General features: G+C 33.1%; 1 protein-coding gene across 1 annotated transcript in view; it reads right to left on the reverse strand.

Moving 5' to 3' along the window:
- LOC118741513 (neuroligin 4-like) overlaps positions 1–19,017 on the reverse strand; it is a 74,202-nt gene that overhangs the window by 9,997 nt on the left and 45,188 nt on the right. The gene's annotated exons all lie outside the window — the stretch shown is intronic.

A 19,017-nucleotide genomic window follows, 5' to 3' on the forward strand; every position in this document is an offset into this window, starting at 1 on the left:
CAGTTGAGTTTAGGTGGCTGAGCTGAGCCGAGCTGATATTAATTGAGTTGATTGAAGTGAATTGAGCTGAAATGCCTTGAAAACCGTAACAGAATATAACATAATATAACATAACACAACACAATACATTACAAAACAATAAAACACAACACAACACAACAAAACACAGCACCAGGTATCACAAAACAAAGCAACACATCACAACATAACATAACATAACAAAACTTTACATAACATAATATAACATACCACAACATAAGATAACATAACATAACATAACATCAGCATGAGAATTTCTTTCTAATGATATATAATTGTTTATACCTTAGAAGCGTAGTATTGGTAGTTTGAATACATGTGTATGTATCACAATATAAACAATTTAAAATCTTCTGTTTTTGGTGTAGTTTAAGTATGTTGAGTTTTATTAAAATAAATTACACGCAGAAATTTCATACACTCAGCGAAGTGTGTGAGGGCGATCTAGTTTGTTACAAAAGTTTTAAGAAGAATTTAATAATTTACCTAATGTTCCAAATAGAAACTTTCTACAATTGCGAATTTTCAGCACATACACAAATTATTCGAAATATATCGTTGTATTAAACAAACTTTTATTAAGTAACCCAATGAAATACAAAGGTATATAGTTATGTATCTACGTAGTATACATATGTATGTGTTATTGTATTGCCGTGGCGAATAATTAGCGTCATTACCAGTTAGACATTAATCACCGAGAATTGTACATAGCATGAACAACAACAATAATAACAAAATTGAAATTAACGGACCAATTCAACAATTCGCTTAACTAACGTTGTAACGTGGATAACCACACAGCGTTAAATTGATGGTACCGTAGCTGTGCTGATTTACTGAATATATCATGGTTGAGTATATGTGTGTTTATGTGCTAGTATTAAACCCAATAAAACATTACCCCCCATTCGTTGAATACCAATGCAGTTGAGCTTAGAACAAAAGCTTCAAATGAATGCTCTTTCGTAGTTAACAACGTGTTCCTACAAATACGTAGCAGTGACACAAGCAGAAGCCTTTTGATGATGAGTAGAAGTAAAGGTCAGAGCTTAGGCAAATCCTTCGATCAATGGTTAAAGTGAATTGACAGTAAAACCATTTGCAATTGAGTGCAAATACTATATACATGCCCTCATATATAGACCTATAATGTATAATGCAATATACATACATATGCACTTACCTACATTTATACATACATTGCAAATGCGCGCATTCCTTTTTCGTCGTAGATTGGAAAAGTTAGTTAGCCTAGAGTTCAGCAATGGGCAAATATGGTTAAAGGTCGTTAATTTTTATACAAATATTACATGCGCATGAAGTTTGGGTCCACTTTTTCTTGTACGGCTTAATGTTACGCGACAGCTGAGCTAATTTCTATTGAATTCAAGCGTACAGTGAGTCAAAAAACTTTACGGGCACTGCTTGTTACTAAATAAATTAAAGACTCAATTAAATTTAAGTCGATCTTGGCTTAACATTAGAAGACAATACTAACCGTAGAACACATAACCAAAAAATTACAGGTAAATACATAACCGGGGTTGCCGTTTGTCCACTTACTAGGTTTAAATATTTCAGAGGCATAATAGTAATTGTCGTGGGTTCAAATCAATGCCGTTTATGTAAATAACTTGAAGAAATGGGCTTCAAAATACATACAACGACAATCTATCTCCCAGTGCATATAAAAGTTAACAGAACATGATGTAGGTAATTAAATGTTTTAACAAGCTAAAATTTTGAATGCCTTTTCTTTTCTAGATTGAGTGCCGCAGAAGACGAGACGTACATTAGCTCTCTTTTTGACACTATTGTGGAAGAAGGAGAAAATTTCTTTTCTGAGGACGGGCAAGAGCCCATTGTAAGAGATGTCCAAATGTATGACGCAGAAGAATTTCCGACAAAAGCATAACTAAAAGTAACCTTTGGAGACAGTGAATCGGTCAACGAAGATGAAAAAGAAGAAGCAGCACTAAGGATGATTTTCACGCTCCAGCGAACGTGATCAGTCTCCGTCCGTTCTCAGAGATTCCGTCATACGGAGGGACCAAAATTACCAACCACGATTTTATTATCGTATCGGGAACAGATGTTCGAAACCATCGCTTTGAGCCGCATTGTGGCGAGGCGCACGTCGACTAGGGTGAACGACCATTTGGGCGACCGGGTTCTCACTCGTATTCTTTTATACGTTTGCGTACAAATCCCAGCGCACAACGCATTTCTGGGGGTGTGACTCATCAGATTGGCTCGCTTTCGAATGGTTGTTCAGTTGCTACTTCGTATAAACACTAGGGGCTGATTTTTCTAACTCAACTTAGTTTAGCCACTTTTTGGACTTAAGTCAAAAGTTAGCACACGTTTTGCACAGCTTATTCATGACTAAGTCAAGAAAATTGGCTTAACTAAGTTAAGTTGAGTTGGAGAAAGCAGCCCTAGAAGTCTTGAGCTGTAAGAACCAGACGCAGAATTACAATTTGTTGCCACTGCGAGGCGCAGGGGGATAAAAAGGATCGAGAAAGCTGCTACCTGCACATTTCTGCTTATTCTATGCACAAGAAACATAAAGGAAGCAAAAAACCAATGTGCCTGGAACAAAGGTGCAAAGTGACCGGAATAACTTGCATGGTTTAATAATATATTTCCATTTAAATTTCATATCCAAAATGTATTCATGTATTTTTAAAGATTTTTAATAAAAATTTAACGACGAAATCTATGGACATCTTGTTATTCGCTAAGTTTCTCATATAAAAACCAGTGGACACAGGGGTACCCCGGTTATTTATGTGTTTGCGTAGGTGTCGACTTTAGAAGCTTGTAGGTGCGGTACCACTGAACCGAGTTTTATAAATGACCACTCAAACGATGCAAAAATACCTAGATTTTCTAGATCCGTATGCTGTTTTTAAAAATATTGATGCATTTGTTTTCATTCAATATATGGTAGACACATTTCTTCACACAAGTACGTACTTACATACCGTAAGTGTGCTCAATATGTGTACGTGCATGTATATTTCCAGTATAAAATTCATATTAAGACCATATGTAATATCTGTCGCTTTATATTTATCTATTCAATTATTGCTATCAATGCACTTGCTGCAGTCAAACAAGTGTTACATAATACGATTCGATTTGATTGGATTTTTCTTGTGCAGCATGCCACATTTTGTGTGCGCACCAAATGCATTTTATATTATTTCTTTCAAAGTCTATGTTTTTATAGCAAGTTTTCCTTCGCTTGTCGGCTATATAATTATTATTTTTTCTTTAGCTTTAATTTTTTCATAACATGCGTCTGTTGCTTTCGAGGTATGCTTCAAGTTGAAAAAAAAGAAATAAGGTAAAACTCGCCGCAAGAAGATCCAATCTTTTGGATAAGTAAATTAAAATACTTTGTTTACTTATATTCGAATAAACATATATAAATGTAGATATATTTTCAACAAATATTTCTATTACTGAAATGAGCTAATATGGCGATTTAGAAATTAAACCCAGCCAACCAGCAGGGTGCACAATTAGGACTCCCTGGGCGGTGCGCTTATGCTCCTAGGTAGGCTCCAAAAAGAGTCCCAAAGGAGCATATCCGCCAGAAAAATGTGCCTTTTCAATATATATGAAAACAGTGTGCCTTTAGGACTCCTTAAATGAGTGATTTCGGAGTCCCAGAAAGCTTCTGCTGATAATCCGCAAAGACTCCGTGCGGACTCCCCTATTCGCCTATAATTTTGTGAAAAGGACGCCTTAAATCTTATGAAGATAACTTTGATGTAGTGTTTTGTGAGTGCTCCGATAATAGACCAGATTCGTGGTTTTACAAAATGCTCCTCATTTATTTTTTATAATTAAAATTTTTACATAATTTCTTTTTATTGAAAAAAAAAATATTATTTAATATGATATTCTGTAAAAAAAGGAAAACCTATGAAATAAATAAAAGAAATATATATTTTTTTAAGACGTTCCCATTGATTTTTTTCCCAGAATCAGATAAGTTTCCGATAAAGGCGCTTGAAAAGTTCTAAGGTCAGCCAAAAGTAACTTTTTATGCGATATATCTTACCTCCAAATGCATTCGCATTTGCCATGACCTCAACAGTTTTTTTGCGGTGTTCCTTTCCAGGAACATATTCGCAAGCGACGACAGTTTCTTCATCGAATTTTTATCTTGCTGCAGTACTGATTCAGACTTTATGTGATCAAATCTGGGTTGGCAAAATATTAATCTGATTAACGATTAAAAATTAAGGATTAAAATGTTAATCGTGATGAACGATTAAAATTAATTAAACGTAATCAACTGTACGATTAACGATTTTTGTGATATTGAGGGAACTGTTACCACTTCTGCATGGTTCTAAGCCACGGAGGATGCATAAGACTAGGGCGAGTATACTTTGAAGTGCCTTTAGATTAATAACTTAAGGAAATTTTATTACATAGAAGTGGAGAAATGCATGTACAAAAATTTCATAAATTTAACGGAGGAAATTTTCGCACATGCAGCAGTACATAGCATGCATTTAGGCGCTTGATGTTAGTAGTCGTGCCTAAGGATGAAACATGAGAAAAAGTTTCTGTTAGGAAATTTGTGTAACTCATTCGCAACTTTAACTTTTAGTCAACCTCCAATTTCTTAAAACTGTTCGGCCGCCACACTCATTTAAACTTCGAGGCATAAGTAGCCACTGCACCCTACACTCATTGCTTTGGCCTTTGTTCATAGCCATTATCTTATTTTATGCGTCCTTTTTTTTTTTGAGTACCCAACAAAAATGCGATCTACTTTACTAAGCCACTTATAATTCAATGTACAGCTAAGATAACTGGTAAATTTTTTTATTTTTTTACTTTGCTCTCACATTTTTAAGTTTTATATCAATCGCATGCTATGCGCAGCTGCAGTCTTCGGCTTTCATTGTTCGAGAATGTCTTCGCTTGCTGCGCTTTAATGTCTTTTTAATGCCGCGTTGCCAAAACTTTTCCCATTGTCTTCAAGTGCAGTGCTACTCTATTCGTCTCTCCTATTCTCTGCTGCATACACTAGTTCAGTAAGAACCAACTGGCAATATTCGCAATATTCTACTTTTCACAACCGACTTGTTTTTTATAACATTCCTGGGTTTTTCATGGATTTTTGTGGCAGATTTTTTATTTTTTTTTCAACTGCAGGTCGGACGGTAGGTCGAACGTTTGGCTGGTTGGCCGATTGCAGTGTACATACGTATTGGCATTCAATATTTTAGTGACTTTTTATTTCATTGCGGCTACTCAGCGTTTAAAAAACGAAAGATAGAAAGAAAGTATCTTGAGAAGAGTGAATTCTTAAAATGAAACAAAAGATAAAAGACAAAAAAAAACGCTGCTAAGAAATTGCGCTTTCATGAAATGTCGAAAAGTGGAGCAAGAAAGTTGTTTGAGATATACTTCTGCAAGTGCAATTTTTTATTGCGCTTTTTATGGCGTGCGCAATGTGGCATGCCACACAGCGGTCGTTCGCGCCACATAGCAGTGCGGCCTGCGGCGGTCACCAGCATCGATGACTCAAATTTCTTTTATCTCATCGCACAATTTTTCATTTCGTTTTCATTTCTAAGTTTTTATTTTCTTTGCTTCCTCTCCTTTATTCATGTACTCTTTTTTTATTTTTGTTGCTTAGTAGCAGCCAATATATGTTACCTTCAATAGCTGTGAAAAGAAAACGTGCCAAAGTTGAAATGCAAGTTGCGGCAACACATATCTACTGAATTTTTCAATTTGGTGTAAAATATCTCTAAGTAAATACTTATGTACATATGTATGTACATATATACAACAAGTACGCAGGATGATACATAAATTTTCTTTTGCTGCGCTCAGCTGTTGAAAAATTAGGTAATGCGGTATTACTTCATTTGCCGCAGGCAACAAATGATTTATGCACTCAAACACAGCTACTTAAGTTCAGACCATTAAAGCGACATCACCGCATTACGTGTCTATGTTTTATGTACGAGTATACATAGTTATTAGGAGACATACCTACATCAGTAAATATGTAATTTTTTAATGTTTTTGAAAGTCACGTATCTGCCGACTTTGCAGTCTATTAATTTCATTGCGCGTAGTCGATGATTCTAGCAGAAAAGTTTTTTGCGGTGAATATGAAGAAGCACATCTCCTTGATAGACATTAAGATGCACATATGTAGTTGGAAAGCTGCAAATCATTTTGTTTTATAATTCATTTCAGCAGCTTTTCATAAATTAGGAAATCATTCACATTAGGGTGGTCCTTAAAAAACAAATGAGCGATTTATTTTCAGTCTCACCCTTGGATTGGAGATGGTTAAGGCGTGTCGCAATGCGGTCCAAGGCAGATGCTCCTTGGAGACTCAAAAAACTAAAAATATTTTTTTCATTTATTACCCAAAATCGATATGACTAAAGTCGAAGATTTCATATAAAGATTTTGGTCTCGATTGGAGTCGGTTAAGACATTTTCATAGGGTAATCTAAATTTTGATCCCTGTGCGCCAAGCCTTAGCCGACTCCAATCGAGGCCAAAAATTATATGTGATATCTCGACTCGATATCGCCTACAGTAGCATCGACGTAGGCGTTGAGGCTTAGGAAATCTAGTGTAAAATTTTTCTTTCTACATTTAAGAACCACCCTAATGTACATACTTCGATAGTACATATGCACATATATATGTACGAACGCAAATTTGTAGGCTTTTTCATCAGTCGCGGTGGCGTATGAGTGACGCGTAATTTTCGTAGTTTTCAGTATCCCACATACATACATACATATACATAAGTATGTACATATGTAGGTATTTAACCCTCACCCAATAAACACATTACAAGGAAAAGCGATAATAATTTTAAAATGAAATGCATTATTTTATGGGTGAATATTTGTTTTTGCATAATTTCGAACTTTACCAATATTTGAATATGCGCTTCTGAAGGTATTTCAAAAGAAGTTAAAAATTTAAAAAATGGCATGAAATAGATAGATATATTAACGTAAAGATTGATTGATGGAGGCAACCAACAAAGCATACCTCTTATTTCAATTTTATTGTTGCTTCTATTGCAAACTAGGACATTGTTGTTGTGATTAAATGTTCGCTTAAAAATAGCACCAATGATTCTGTCAAATTAAGTTTGAGAGCAGTTGGGGTAATTTCCCCAGATGCAAAAAAAATATATCGCGCTCAGCAGCTTTACCGCTATGTCAATATTTGTTTATTATATGTACGTGCATTTGTGAGTAAACTCCTTCAAACAGCTAAACAGATTTTACGGAAATTTTTTAGTATGTTTTAGTGGGTCCCTGGATGGCTTAGATTCATAGTTGGACCCGTCAGGTGGCGCTAGAGTCGAGTTATTCATAATAATATTATTTACGTTTCATTTTGATTCATGTTCGGGATTTTTTGCTGTTTTTGGGGGGCTTATAAAAATAGTTAATATTAAAATATGGATAAATAAGCAATTGAGTGTTATTACTGGAAGTCTCTTGAATGTTGATTTTTGAAAACTCCAAACAGTTTCCATTTTTTTTTTCCATAAGAAATACGTGCATGGAAAATAATGATATATTTGCGATATTTTTGATTAGCGATATTTTTGATTTCAAAATAAACAAATATGGATATAGGACAATTCTAGGAGGTAAAATCATTTAAATTCCGACTTTAGACCCCCTATTGTACATATGGTGGCGAAAATGTAAATAAGGAAGATACGTTTTAGCAAATGTTGGCTACGTTGATTTTCTTAACCCTAGAAAACTAATGTTAGTCGATTCGAGTAACACAGTTTATGTTTTATGGGGAAGTTTCTAGAAAATTTTTTAAAATTGAAATTTCATTATTTAAACTACAACATAACCGAATTAATTTGGTTTTTTTTTACTAGAAAGGTATCAAGATAATAACTTATGGAATATTTTTTGACGATTGTTACTTCAAACTAAAAAAAATCTGTGCCAAAAACATGTTAGTCAGTTCGACTAGTAATTAGTGTTCACGTATTAAAAATATCAGTACTGTTCCAAGGTTAAAAATTTTGTATTTATTAAATCAACGATCAGAAAAACGGCTTTAAAATTCTGAATTTTAATTTGCTCCCATAGTAAAAATTAGTATATATTTTGTTCTAGTGAGATACTGGTAATCGACGCAGCCCTACAACTTTTACACAACATAGAAGAAGAGTTAGCGGTAATTTCAGCATATCTACTCAACTCAAAATTTATATTGTTTTTGGATTATGGCACTATTGAAGCAAATGAGCGATATAATCACCAAAGTGTGCAACTTTTTAAATGTTAAATTTTTTTTGTAGCCCATTAAATTTTAGTATAACAAAATGCATTTTAATCCACAAAAACTATGTTCGAAAAATTTTTCGTATAGAGAAAATACGCAAAACCTTCCGTAAAAAAATGTCCAAAAATAAACGGTAAACCCTAGCTACTTCAAACTTGCATTTCTAGTAAAAACCTCGAAGGGGCTACAAAACTGCATACTTAGAATATTTCTAATAGTCCAATTAAAAAGCTCAAAATTTAGATGCAAGTTTGTAATGTTTTCTTAATTTTATACAAAGTTTGAAGTTTTGACTTACATTATTTTTTGTCAAACAACGAGCTACACTTTCATAATAAACATGGATCAGTATTTTGAGACAAATACAAAGAATATTCAAGCTATTCAATAAAATACCTTGCTTTTTTTTATGATAGCGATCCATAACTTACATTCGGTTGTTTTTAAACCGCAGTCACAATTGAAATTTTTTTCTTTTTCAATCCCCAATAGGAAAATGGTTTTTTACCTTTCCAAGCAAATATTATGGCGTTTTCGTTTCTACAAAAAATGTTGCCTTTTTATTGCCCAGTTCTTAGTGTTTGTACTTAGAGGGCAACGAGAAGGTAACATTCTTCGGTAGAAACGAAAACACCATTAGTATTTTTCAACATTTTATTCATTGTTCATTAAAGAAATAACACCACACTAGGTTTCCGCGTCTGAAACCTCATTTGGTATCAAACGTCTGGTAGAGGTCCTTCCCACATCTGATGATTGTATTGCTCAACGTCATTTTACACAGCCATATTGTTTTATGTATGTATTTACCTTGCCATAAATTAAAATCAAATTTGGTAAAACTGTTTTATGGCTTTTTGCAATTTTAAATTGTAAAATAAGCTTGGAACCTTAAATACTTAGTCTACTCAGGATGGGAACACCCAGCGCCTGAAATGATAGAAAACCCATTTCAACCATTTCATACTAAGCCACTTCACATTTTTCGGCAGCACCTAACCACCTGCGCATATCGAGTTTTCCTGTTGTGGCATTCAGGTTTTTGGTGTGTACATAAAAGCAATAAAAATCTCATTTCTATGGTAGTATATAAAACATGAGAAAGTGCTGGAGCATTTAAGATCGCATGCTATTCCACGAAAAAACCAACAAATTTTGCACCGAAAGCAGCAGAGCCAAATAGGTTAGCAGCAATTTGAAGTTGCTTTCGCCAAATGGGCGCTCAAATGCGACGCACAAGCTTTGTACTCGTATATATAAATAAGTATGGCAGTAAACAACCACAAGGAATTTCGCTGATTTATTGACATTTAAATGTCTGCAGATGCTTGCCGCATACCTTGTGTCGCCTCTTAGTGACACGAAAAAATATTTAAACTTTTGAACATGCCGTTGAACATACGCAGACAATTCTCGTAAATAAATACATATTTACATATGTACTTTAGGCTTGTTGATTGTGGCTGCGTGCGGACGCATGAAATATTTGCGTTTGGTATTTTGAATTTATTGTCGCATAATAATTGTATTTTCTATGGCTTTGGGGTACTCAATAAAGAGGCAGTGGTATTTAGTAACAATTTTGAGTGGTTGAAATGAAAATTATAAAATGTCCTTGAATTTAAGGATTACCTGCTTATATAGTACTATGTACAGTGTACTTAAATTATTTCATTATATTCATTAGAATCACGCATGTCGATGGGGCTTCATTTAAATGCAAAGGGATTTTTTAATTTTTTATTGTAGAATTTATTAAAAAAAAATTAAAAGTTTCAGTTAATAAAAACTTCTTTCAACAACATTTCCAGTAAGTACCAGCAGCAAGAGCGTAAATATATAATCGAGATTAAAGTTTAGAGCATTAAAGAATTATTACAAATAGTTATTGAACTCAAAAAAAAATATAAAACTTGCAACTTACGCTATTGTGATATTTTTAGATGGCTAAGTTTTGCCTGGAAATATTTGCCATCGTCATAAAAAGCAAGAAATTTATTTTGGAAGTCAATTGTTCATCAATACTTTCATTTAACTAAGTTTCTTTTGAGCAAGTATTAATTAGAATTTGTTCACAAAAAAGAAGAAAGTCTCCTTCCGCAGGGTTTGAAAAAAGTCTGACAAGCTTGCAGTTGAGCACGCTAAAGCAACTGTTGAGAAAAAATGAATAGAGTTCACGATTTGTCGCATTTAGATATAAAGAGCAACAAGCAAAACAAAAAATTTTGCTTTTCCTGGAAAAACCGCATGCTGGGTGGTACACCTACATATCTTAGAAAATACATTATCTTCAGTTTTGCATAAAGAAAAAGATTCGACCACGAAAATTAAAATGAAAACCTAAAAAAGGTATAGTAAAATGCAAACATAACCACTTACATAAGTACATATATCCGTAGTTGTGTATGTAACGCGTAACTCGCACGCGATAACTTAAAAGTGTAATTTAAAAGTAATGAAGATTTTCACTTAGTATTAATTATGCACGAAAATATTAATTTCTTCATGTATATAACAATTTTAGAATGAATTTCGTCTTATTCCCAAAGTTAAAAATATATATATATATATATTTGCAAATCCGTAATTAATAAGAAAATATATTAATTTTCATCCCAATACGACTCTCAACTCAAACTCAAACTCGGTTTTTTAATATTGCTCATACAGCGAAATCGGACTCATCGGACATGTCTCGTCGTTTAGAAGAACAAACCATTAGCCTACTATATAAACACAATACCCATCGAGGGTTAAAAAATTCTTAAAAAATTTAAGTCTTTTAATATTTCAAATTAAAAAGCAGATCCGATATCGATTCTCAACCCCATTGTGCATAACTGCATTTACTTAGATAAAAATGCATGTGTGTTTAAAGTAAAATTTGCATACCACATTAAGGTTTCCCTACAGAGAATGCTACTACATGTAACCGACCATACTACCATTTTGGCTAAACTGCATACGAGTATTTTGTTTTCTATTTTGCATATTATAATAATAATAATAAATTGGCGCTTACACATATGTTAGTGTTTGGCCGAGCTTCTACTTCGATTTGTGGTGTGCGCCTTGATGTTGTCACACAAAGAGGAGGGACCTACAATTTTACGCCGACTACGAACGGCGATTGTATTTTTTATAAGAAGCCTGCCGAGGGCGACCGCTGTTAAGAAAAAAACCTTTTTTCTATATTTTTTTTTTCGATGTTGCTTTGACCAGGACTTGAACCCAGGCGCTACGGAGTGGAAGCGGGCACTGCTTGCCACTACACCACAGCGGCCGCCATATATTCCGATTCGTGCTGATTGTGTTTGGCACTACACATTTAAGAAATCCTACATCGAAACTCTCAATTGATCACAGGCTTTAAAATTAATACAATTTATGTACAGGGTCCGTGATTTTTCAGTCTCGGACCCGAGTTTTCTCTCGACGGCCCTGAGGTATAAGCAAATCCGCCAACGTTCGTCACTACTAGCTAACTTTGTTACATACAAACCGACATAAGTCAGTATTTCGAACCGAAATCTATAGTTTTTATTACGACAGTATGGCTGGCATTGATGAATAGACCAATTAACTTACGTGCGACCATGATAGTTCAAAGATAAATGACGGAAATAACTTTACCGAATTTTTTTCGAAGTTAATGTACCTACTGATAGGTTTTGGCATCAACTCATTCTATGTGAGAACTGATTTATCTAAGCTTTTTACGGCAGGGATGTTGCGCTTGTATATGCACGGAGTAAGTACATACATATGTACATACATACGTCAGCATTATTCGATTAAGTCATCGACCTGCTTTTCTGGCGCTTGCTATTGAGGTTTGTAGAACAAAAGCAACAGCAGCAGCAACAGACATATTGAGAAATAAAAGGATATACATACATAGCAAAATTGGAAATTATAGCAGACGATAATGTTATTATAAGCAAGCAATTACCAGTAATACAAAATAAAAATTGCAAACGTTAAATGCATACATGCATTTATCGCAGCTTACATGCATACTTATGTTTGTACATACATTAGGGTGCCCCAGTCATTACAGACGGGGGTAATGAAAAAGGCAGGATCCACAGGCATCCATGGAAAGTCACAACAAGGCACATTCGGCAGAGTTACAAGTGAAGTAATGAACCAAAGTAGGAAGTCTCGTTTTCTTAAAACCTCAACATACTTAGGCAACATTTTTCTAAATGTCTAAAAATTAAACACTAGTTATCTTAGTGGCATTTGTTGAAACTAAAGAGCGATTGTAAGATCGAGTATTTTTTAAGCTTGCGTATTTTAAGCTCTTAACTAATGTAAAAAACGCCTTTTAGAGAAAAACGTGTCCTTAATGAAATTCGTTTCCCTTAAAGTCATTGAAAAATTCAATTATATTCCATACACTTGGAACTCCAGCTGTTTATCACACCGATTGTTTAGTTGATATTAAATTTTGTCACAAAAAATCACTCCTTATGTTCGGGGACGCCCTAATGTACATATATATAGTACCTTTGCTGCAAGAGTATCATAATAGAAAATAGATTTTTTTGAGTTAAATATGCCATTACTAATAAAAACTCTTCTTCTATGTTGTATTAACGTTTCAAAGCTGTTTTGATTAAAAATAGTCCATTACAATATAAAGTGTGCCCTACTTGACATGGCAGCGTATGTAAGCTAAACCCGTTTCTATCGAGTTTCAAGTTTTTGGGTTATGACACTTTTGCAGCAAACGTGCGATATGTAATCACATAAACATAAATGTTTGTGTACATAAGTGCTTACAAATGTGTTTATCAAATAGAAAATGGCACATTATATGAACTTGTAGTATGTACAAGTACACATGCATATACATATAATTTGTTTGTTTGTAAATTAAATTGGCAAATTTTTTGTTGTCAAATATGTAAACAAATGAGGGTACAAGAATTCTAATATGTGCAAATATTTGTGTAAATTTGTATGAAAATTACATTCAGGCAAACATACTCACGTTCAGTATAAGCTATATATACACACATATGTATGTAGTTCATCCTGTTTGTGAAATTTTACCCGCATTTTTCTGTCTGCAACGCCGACTGATTATTTATAATAACAAAAGCAATAATAAGGGCTACAAACATTGCAGATAATAGCATATTAGACGAGCGTTGTATGTGACAGCACTCTATGCCAACATATTTACATACATATATGTACATGTACTATGTGGATACATATACCCACTTTGTTAAATGTATAGAAATGCCTGCATGTAAATTCTAAAATAAGCTCAATGTGAATGAAAAAAAGAAACCGTGACATACATAGTTGGAATGAAAATTGGTTCTGAAAGCATACGGAATTTCGATTTAAGTATATTTTACATGGGAGACATACTTTCTGTCGTATTTGAACAACATGACAGTCTCTTGCGCATCAAGTGCTGTATCACTACATACATATGTACCTACTACATACGTATGTTTGTATTGCTGTGATTAGTATTTTTTATATAAATGGTTGTTGGAAAAATAAGAAAAAAATAAAAATACATATCCGAATTATTCCAAATTAAAAAGTGAAAACAACTATTAATTAAGTAATAAGTTATAATAATAACGCTGAGTCACAAATTTTAATTTGGTTTTTGTTCTCCAGACGCCATTATACAACTTGTATGTAGAATAGCCCGCTGATTCCAAAAATCTAGTTAATTTTTTATTCTATGGATACGTTCTCGATATATTTTCAATTTACCGTTATTCAGCTTAAAACAAAAGATGGTTTCACATAGTCACTTATATCTCATGAACCTATTTAACAAACTGATGCAACAAATGAAAGGTCTGATAGGACTGATAGTTTCTGATAAATTAATTAATCATTCAAGTTCTTTTATGAAAAAAATCAAATTCTAGCAGGAGAAAAATTAAAAAACTAACAGGTTCTGCGTCAAATTCCTACAGTGTGCTAATAAAGCTTGTTCTTTTACAAACAAATCTAGTTACTAATGAAGAAAATCTATGAATAAATGAAGAAATGGTGAATGGTCATAGAGGTTTGGTTCAATATGAAGAAACAGTTTTTTTTTTGTAAACTTGTGTAATTAAAAAGTTTTTTTCAACGCAGGATTAGTGCACTGCCTGAAATGTGGGAGAACGCAGTGGCCAGCGGTGCACAATATTTTGAATCTTAACCCTCGTATGATATCAGGGTAGAATTCGTTTTGTATTTACTTATTAAGAAATAACTTTTGTGCTACGTTCACTCTTTGTTAATTTATTAGCGTTGTGTTTTACCTTAAAAAGCGTGTTTTAAAGACTAGCCTGTTTCGTAGAAATGACATAAAATTCTTGAAGACTAATATTTTTTGATCGGAAAACTGTATTTCTCTAGAGGAGACTTACAATAATAATACCCAGTTTTTTATTTTACCATTTTTGAATACTTAAGATTTTTTGTAGGTCGAAGTGAATTGAAATTCAAAAATTGAAATATTAGTAAGGCCTAGTATTGCTTATGCGCAACAAACTTCACTTGGGCAATGGGTGGGGTTCAGAATTTTTTTTATTTTAAGTGGTAACAGCATGGCTTCTAGGTTCAGGATTTAATAGTCTGAAATATATGAATATACATGCCTATATCTATTTCTATTCATTTAGATTGTTATTAATAATATCTAATACCCAGAATGAGAAAAACCCCAGCTTGGTACATTTCTTGAAAGAAATGTTTACTCTAAACATATACTAAATTAAATAAAAATATTATTCTTTGCCTTAGGTATTGTTTTTTAATGTACACTTTTCGTCTCTTGCTTTATAAGAACAAATGTCTATGTAAGTCTGCAATGTCAATATCCCCACAAACTAATTATACGTACTTACATCCATTTTTTTTGTATGTATACTCATTCGCCTATGTCAGAAAAATTAATTGTATGTTACATTTATAGAAGAAAACACATAAAGTACTAAGAAAATATGTGTAACCGCACGGTTGCATTTACGCATACACTTATCATACAATCATTTGTTACTTTATTGTATTCATTGTGTTGAAATGTCTTTTATACATAAACATACATACACATACGTGTGGGTCAATCCATGTCAACTCAACCCATGGTTGGAATTAGCAGTTTTTGATTTGATTGATTTTTGTAGAGAAGTTTGGTTTTATCATAAAACAAAGTTCTGTCCCGGACTGCAAACAACTCCAAAAATCGGTGCGGTTCGGTTCAGTGGTTCGAACCACTTAGAAAATGCTTGCACCGGTACAAGAACTGGTTAACGAGTATCCCTGAGTATATACATAATGTTACAAAAACAAGACAAATCCATAATATAAAAACTAAAAGCTTTGTTATTGATATCAAATTCAAATATCCACATGTATATTGGTGAAAATATAAATAGGGACGCGAAATTTTATCAAGTATTGGCTACTTTTCTTTTTCTTATTTAATTTTTAGTTTTTCATAACCATATAAATCCCATTTTCAAACTTTGTGCAAACTTTTTCATACAGGAATTAGTAAACATTTTTATATTGTAAGTTGATTTTTAGCACTTTTTACGGAAATTTTAAATCAACGAGCTCATTATGTAACAACAAGCATATCAATCCAAATTTCAAACTTTTGTGCGAAACTTAAACACTTACAAGTTTTAACAATATTTCCTCAAAGATTCAAACTTTTTAATATAAACTATAAAAATCCGAGTTTTTGAAATTTTTTATTTAACTGGCATTGTTAAAACTTCTCTTGCATACATAAAAGGGCATTCTTTATATGGATGAAATTACAACTTACGGAGTTGCCATCAAATCAAAAAAATTTTTCCAGTTTTACTATGCGGGTTGAATTATTAGACCAAGTTTTGTATTACAAAAATTGAAAAATGCTTTAATGGACTTTAATTTTGAACCGAACCGAACTATTTTTTTGAGTAATTTTCAGTTCGGTTTTGGCATTTCAAAACAAAAACGGTTCAGTTCTTGGTTCGATTCGAAGCCCGAAAAAATCGACGGTTCGGTTCAAAAATCGGTTTGGTTCAATAATCGGTTTGCAGCCCTGGTTCTGTCAAAGGGAAAAACTATATTTTTTTGCGAAAGTTATGCGCAATTCCAAATTTTACAATTTGCGGCATTTTTCAAGTTTTTTTGTATATCTATAAGACTATCATAGTTATAGAAAATGCTCTGGTCTCGTTTTGGAGGCGATATTATGGAGTTTAAAGAAAGAGTACATAAAAAATGCTGAAATTTTTAAGAATGTGTGTTTTTTTTGTTTAAATGTATTAATTTTTGAGCCTGCGAAAATGTTTTGTTTTTCAAAATGTAAATACAGTTATGTTAAATATTTTCATTTATTTAATGCCTTTTTAGTTAAGAGTTTGCAATACAGTTTTTTACAATTTACAACTTCGTATCTAAAAAAATACCTTTTCGAAAAATTCAGTATCACTTTAGAAAAGTTAGAGCTATTGTTGCAAAAAAAAATCTGCGAAAACTTTATATATATTTATGCTCTACGATTTTTAAAATTTCAGAATTCTGAAAATTTGTTATTCTTCGATTTTTTTTAAATATATTTATATAGTGCCAAATATCATTTTTAAAGCGAGACCAGAGCCCTTGGCGTAATTATAATTATATAGGGAAATTGTGAAATTTTAAACTTTCGAAAAAATTGTTCTGGCATATTCTGCAAATCGTACGATTTGAAATCGGTGCGATTTAAAAAACCTTTGCACTAAATGGAAGGATGTGAGTGAGGTAAATGATGTGTTTCTAGCAGTTTTCACTTTAAACATCTATTACTCTCAATACAAATATTGAAACATTTTAAGCTAACCGCAGCGATTTCAAATCGTACGGTTTGCAGAACAGGACTGATAATTTTTTCCTTTCGCAGAACTTAGTTATATGAAGAAAAAACCTTTCCAAGCATTGGTCGATTTGGCATGGATTGACCCATATTTATTTATTTATATATATATAGTAGGTATGTGTGTACATAAATATTTATATTACATGCACTCATTCAGAAAAGCTTTATGTGTTGTAACAACCAGCCAGACAGGCATAGAATAATAGGAAACTTGCGAGTATTTGAGGCAGCTGTCAGTAAAAGCAACGTGCTTCCTATTTACAACAAGTTAGCATGCATACAAAATGGTATTCTTACATTGCAACATACGTTATTTTGCATATACATTATTTTGCTTAGCTCAAGCTAAAGCAGAGCATATTTGCTTTGTTCTTCTTGTTCATTCATAATTTTCTTTAAAGATGCCAGTATAAAGCTTGGGCAGCTACTTACACCAATTCAAAGGAAATAGTTAAAACGCTTGCATACATATAAAGCTACATATATATGTACATATGTAACTGCACATGATTTATATAATATTGCACATACTCCATAAACACATACATACATATGTATATATGTTTATTTACATATTTATAGTTATGTATGCATTAACCCTTTCATTTACTTCCTTAACCTAGTAAATAAATAAGTGTTCATGTGCAAAATAATCAAGCAGTGCCAACCCGACAAGCCTCAGTTCTCGTTAGCTTCTTCACACATCGCTCATACGCCCTGTACTCACCGCCATGTGCTGTTTTCCACTTAACTTGCTTTGCACTAACACATTCAAACATATCCTCATATAAAGAAACAGGCATTATCATGGCATCAATGGCAGTTGATACTACATACATATATGGCACCTTGCGCTTCAACACTTTGAAACCATGTCAGAGCGGTTCGTAGCACTTCATTCGCTTGGCTTCAATTCACAATGGCTTGTAGCGCACCTCTACAAACGTCGTTCGTGCACAACACTTTAGCTTCGCTCGCCTCACTTTTTTTTGTATGTGACTGTTCAATAAAACCATTTTGTCGATACTCGTATTTATACAGACAAAAAAAAAACGGAAAGTTCTGTGTGAAAAGTATGAAATGAGGACATAAAATACCTCGATCGCTTCCTGCCATCACCCCTGACTTATTGGTTGTTTACTTGCTTCTCTGACTGAGATTTACCGCGCGCCTGGTGCTCGGTATGAGGTTTTGGAAATGGTATGTACCAGTAGCAGCAGCAGCAGTGGTTGCGGAAATGCTAGCAGTGGTAGCAAAAACGATGTTGTAATGTCATTCTAAGTTGTTCGAGCAGAAGAAATGATGAAATTTTAATTTTTCCACAATTGCCGCTTAATAGGGCGTGAATGTGCATTAATTTAGATACCAGCATATCAAGCACACGAAGGCGCATGCACAAAAAATGGGTGCAAAATATTTTTATCATATCTAGCTCTTGACATTTTTTATGTGAAATACGGTTGTTTTATTATTTTTTTTTTAACTATAGAAATTTGCATACAATTACAGTGATACTCAGAAGTATTTTGCATTGCAATTTTTATATGATATTAAAAAAGGTTTTCATGGTAATTTTTTCCATAAATTTTCTATCAAAATAAAACTTATTCTACAAAAACAAACTTATAAGTCGAGATATCCAATTTTAAGAAATTGAAAATCAGAATCAGAAAATCTTAATAAAAATGTTTAAATTTTTAATTTGATTTTTTACAAAAGAATTTGGGTATGTAGTTTTATAGCCCACTAAATCC

Source organism: Rhagoletis pomonella, unplaced genomic scaffold (assembly GCF_013731165.1).
Source record: "Rhagoletis pomonella isolate Grant_MI unplaced genomic scaffold, Rhpom_1.0 Rhpom_scaffold_00001, whole genome shotgun sequence".
NCBI lineage: Eukaryota > Metazoa > Arthropoda > Insecta > Diptera > Tephritidae > Rhagoletis > Rhagoletis pomonella.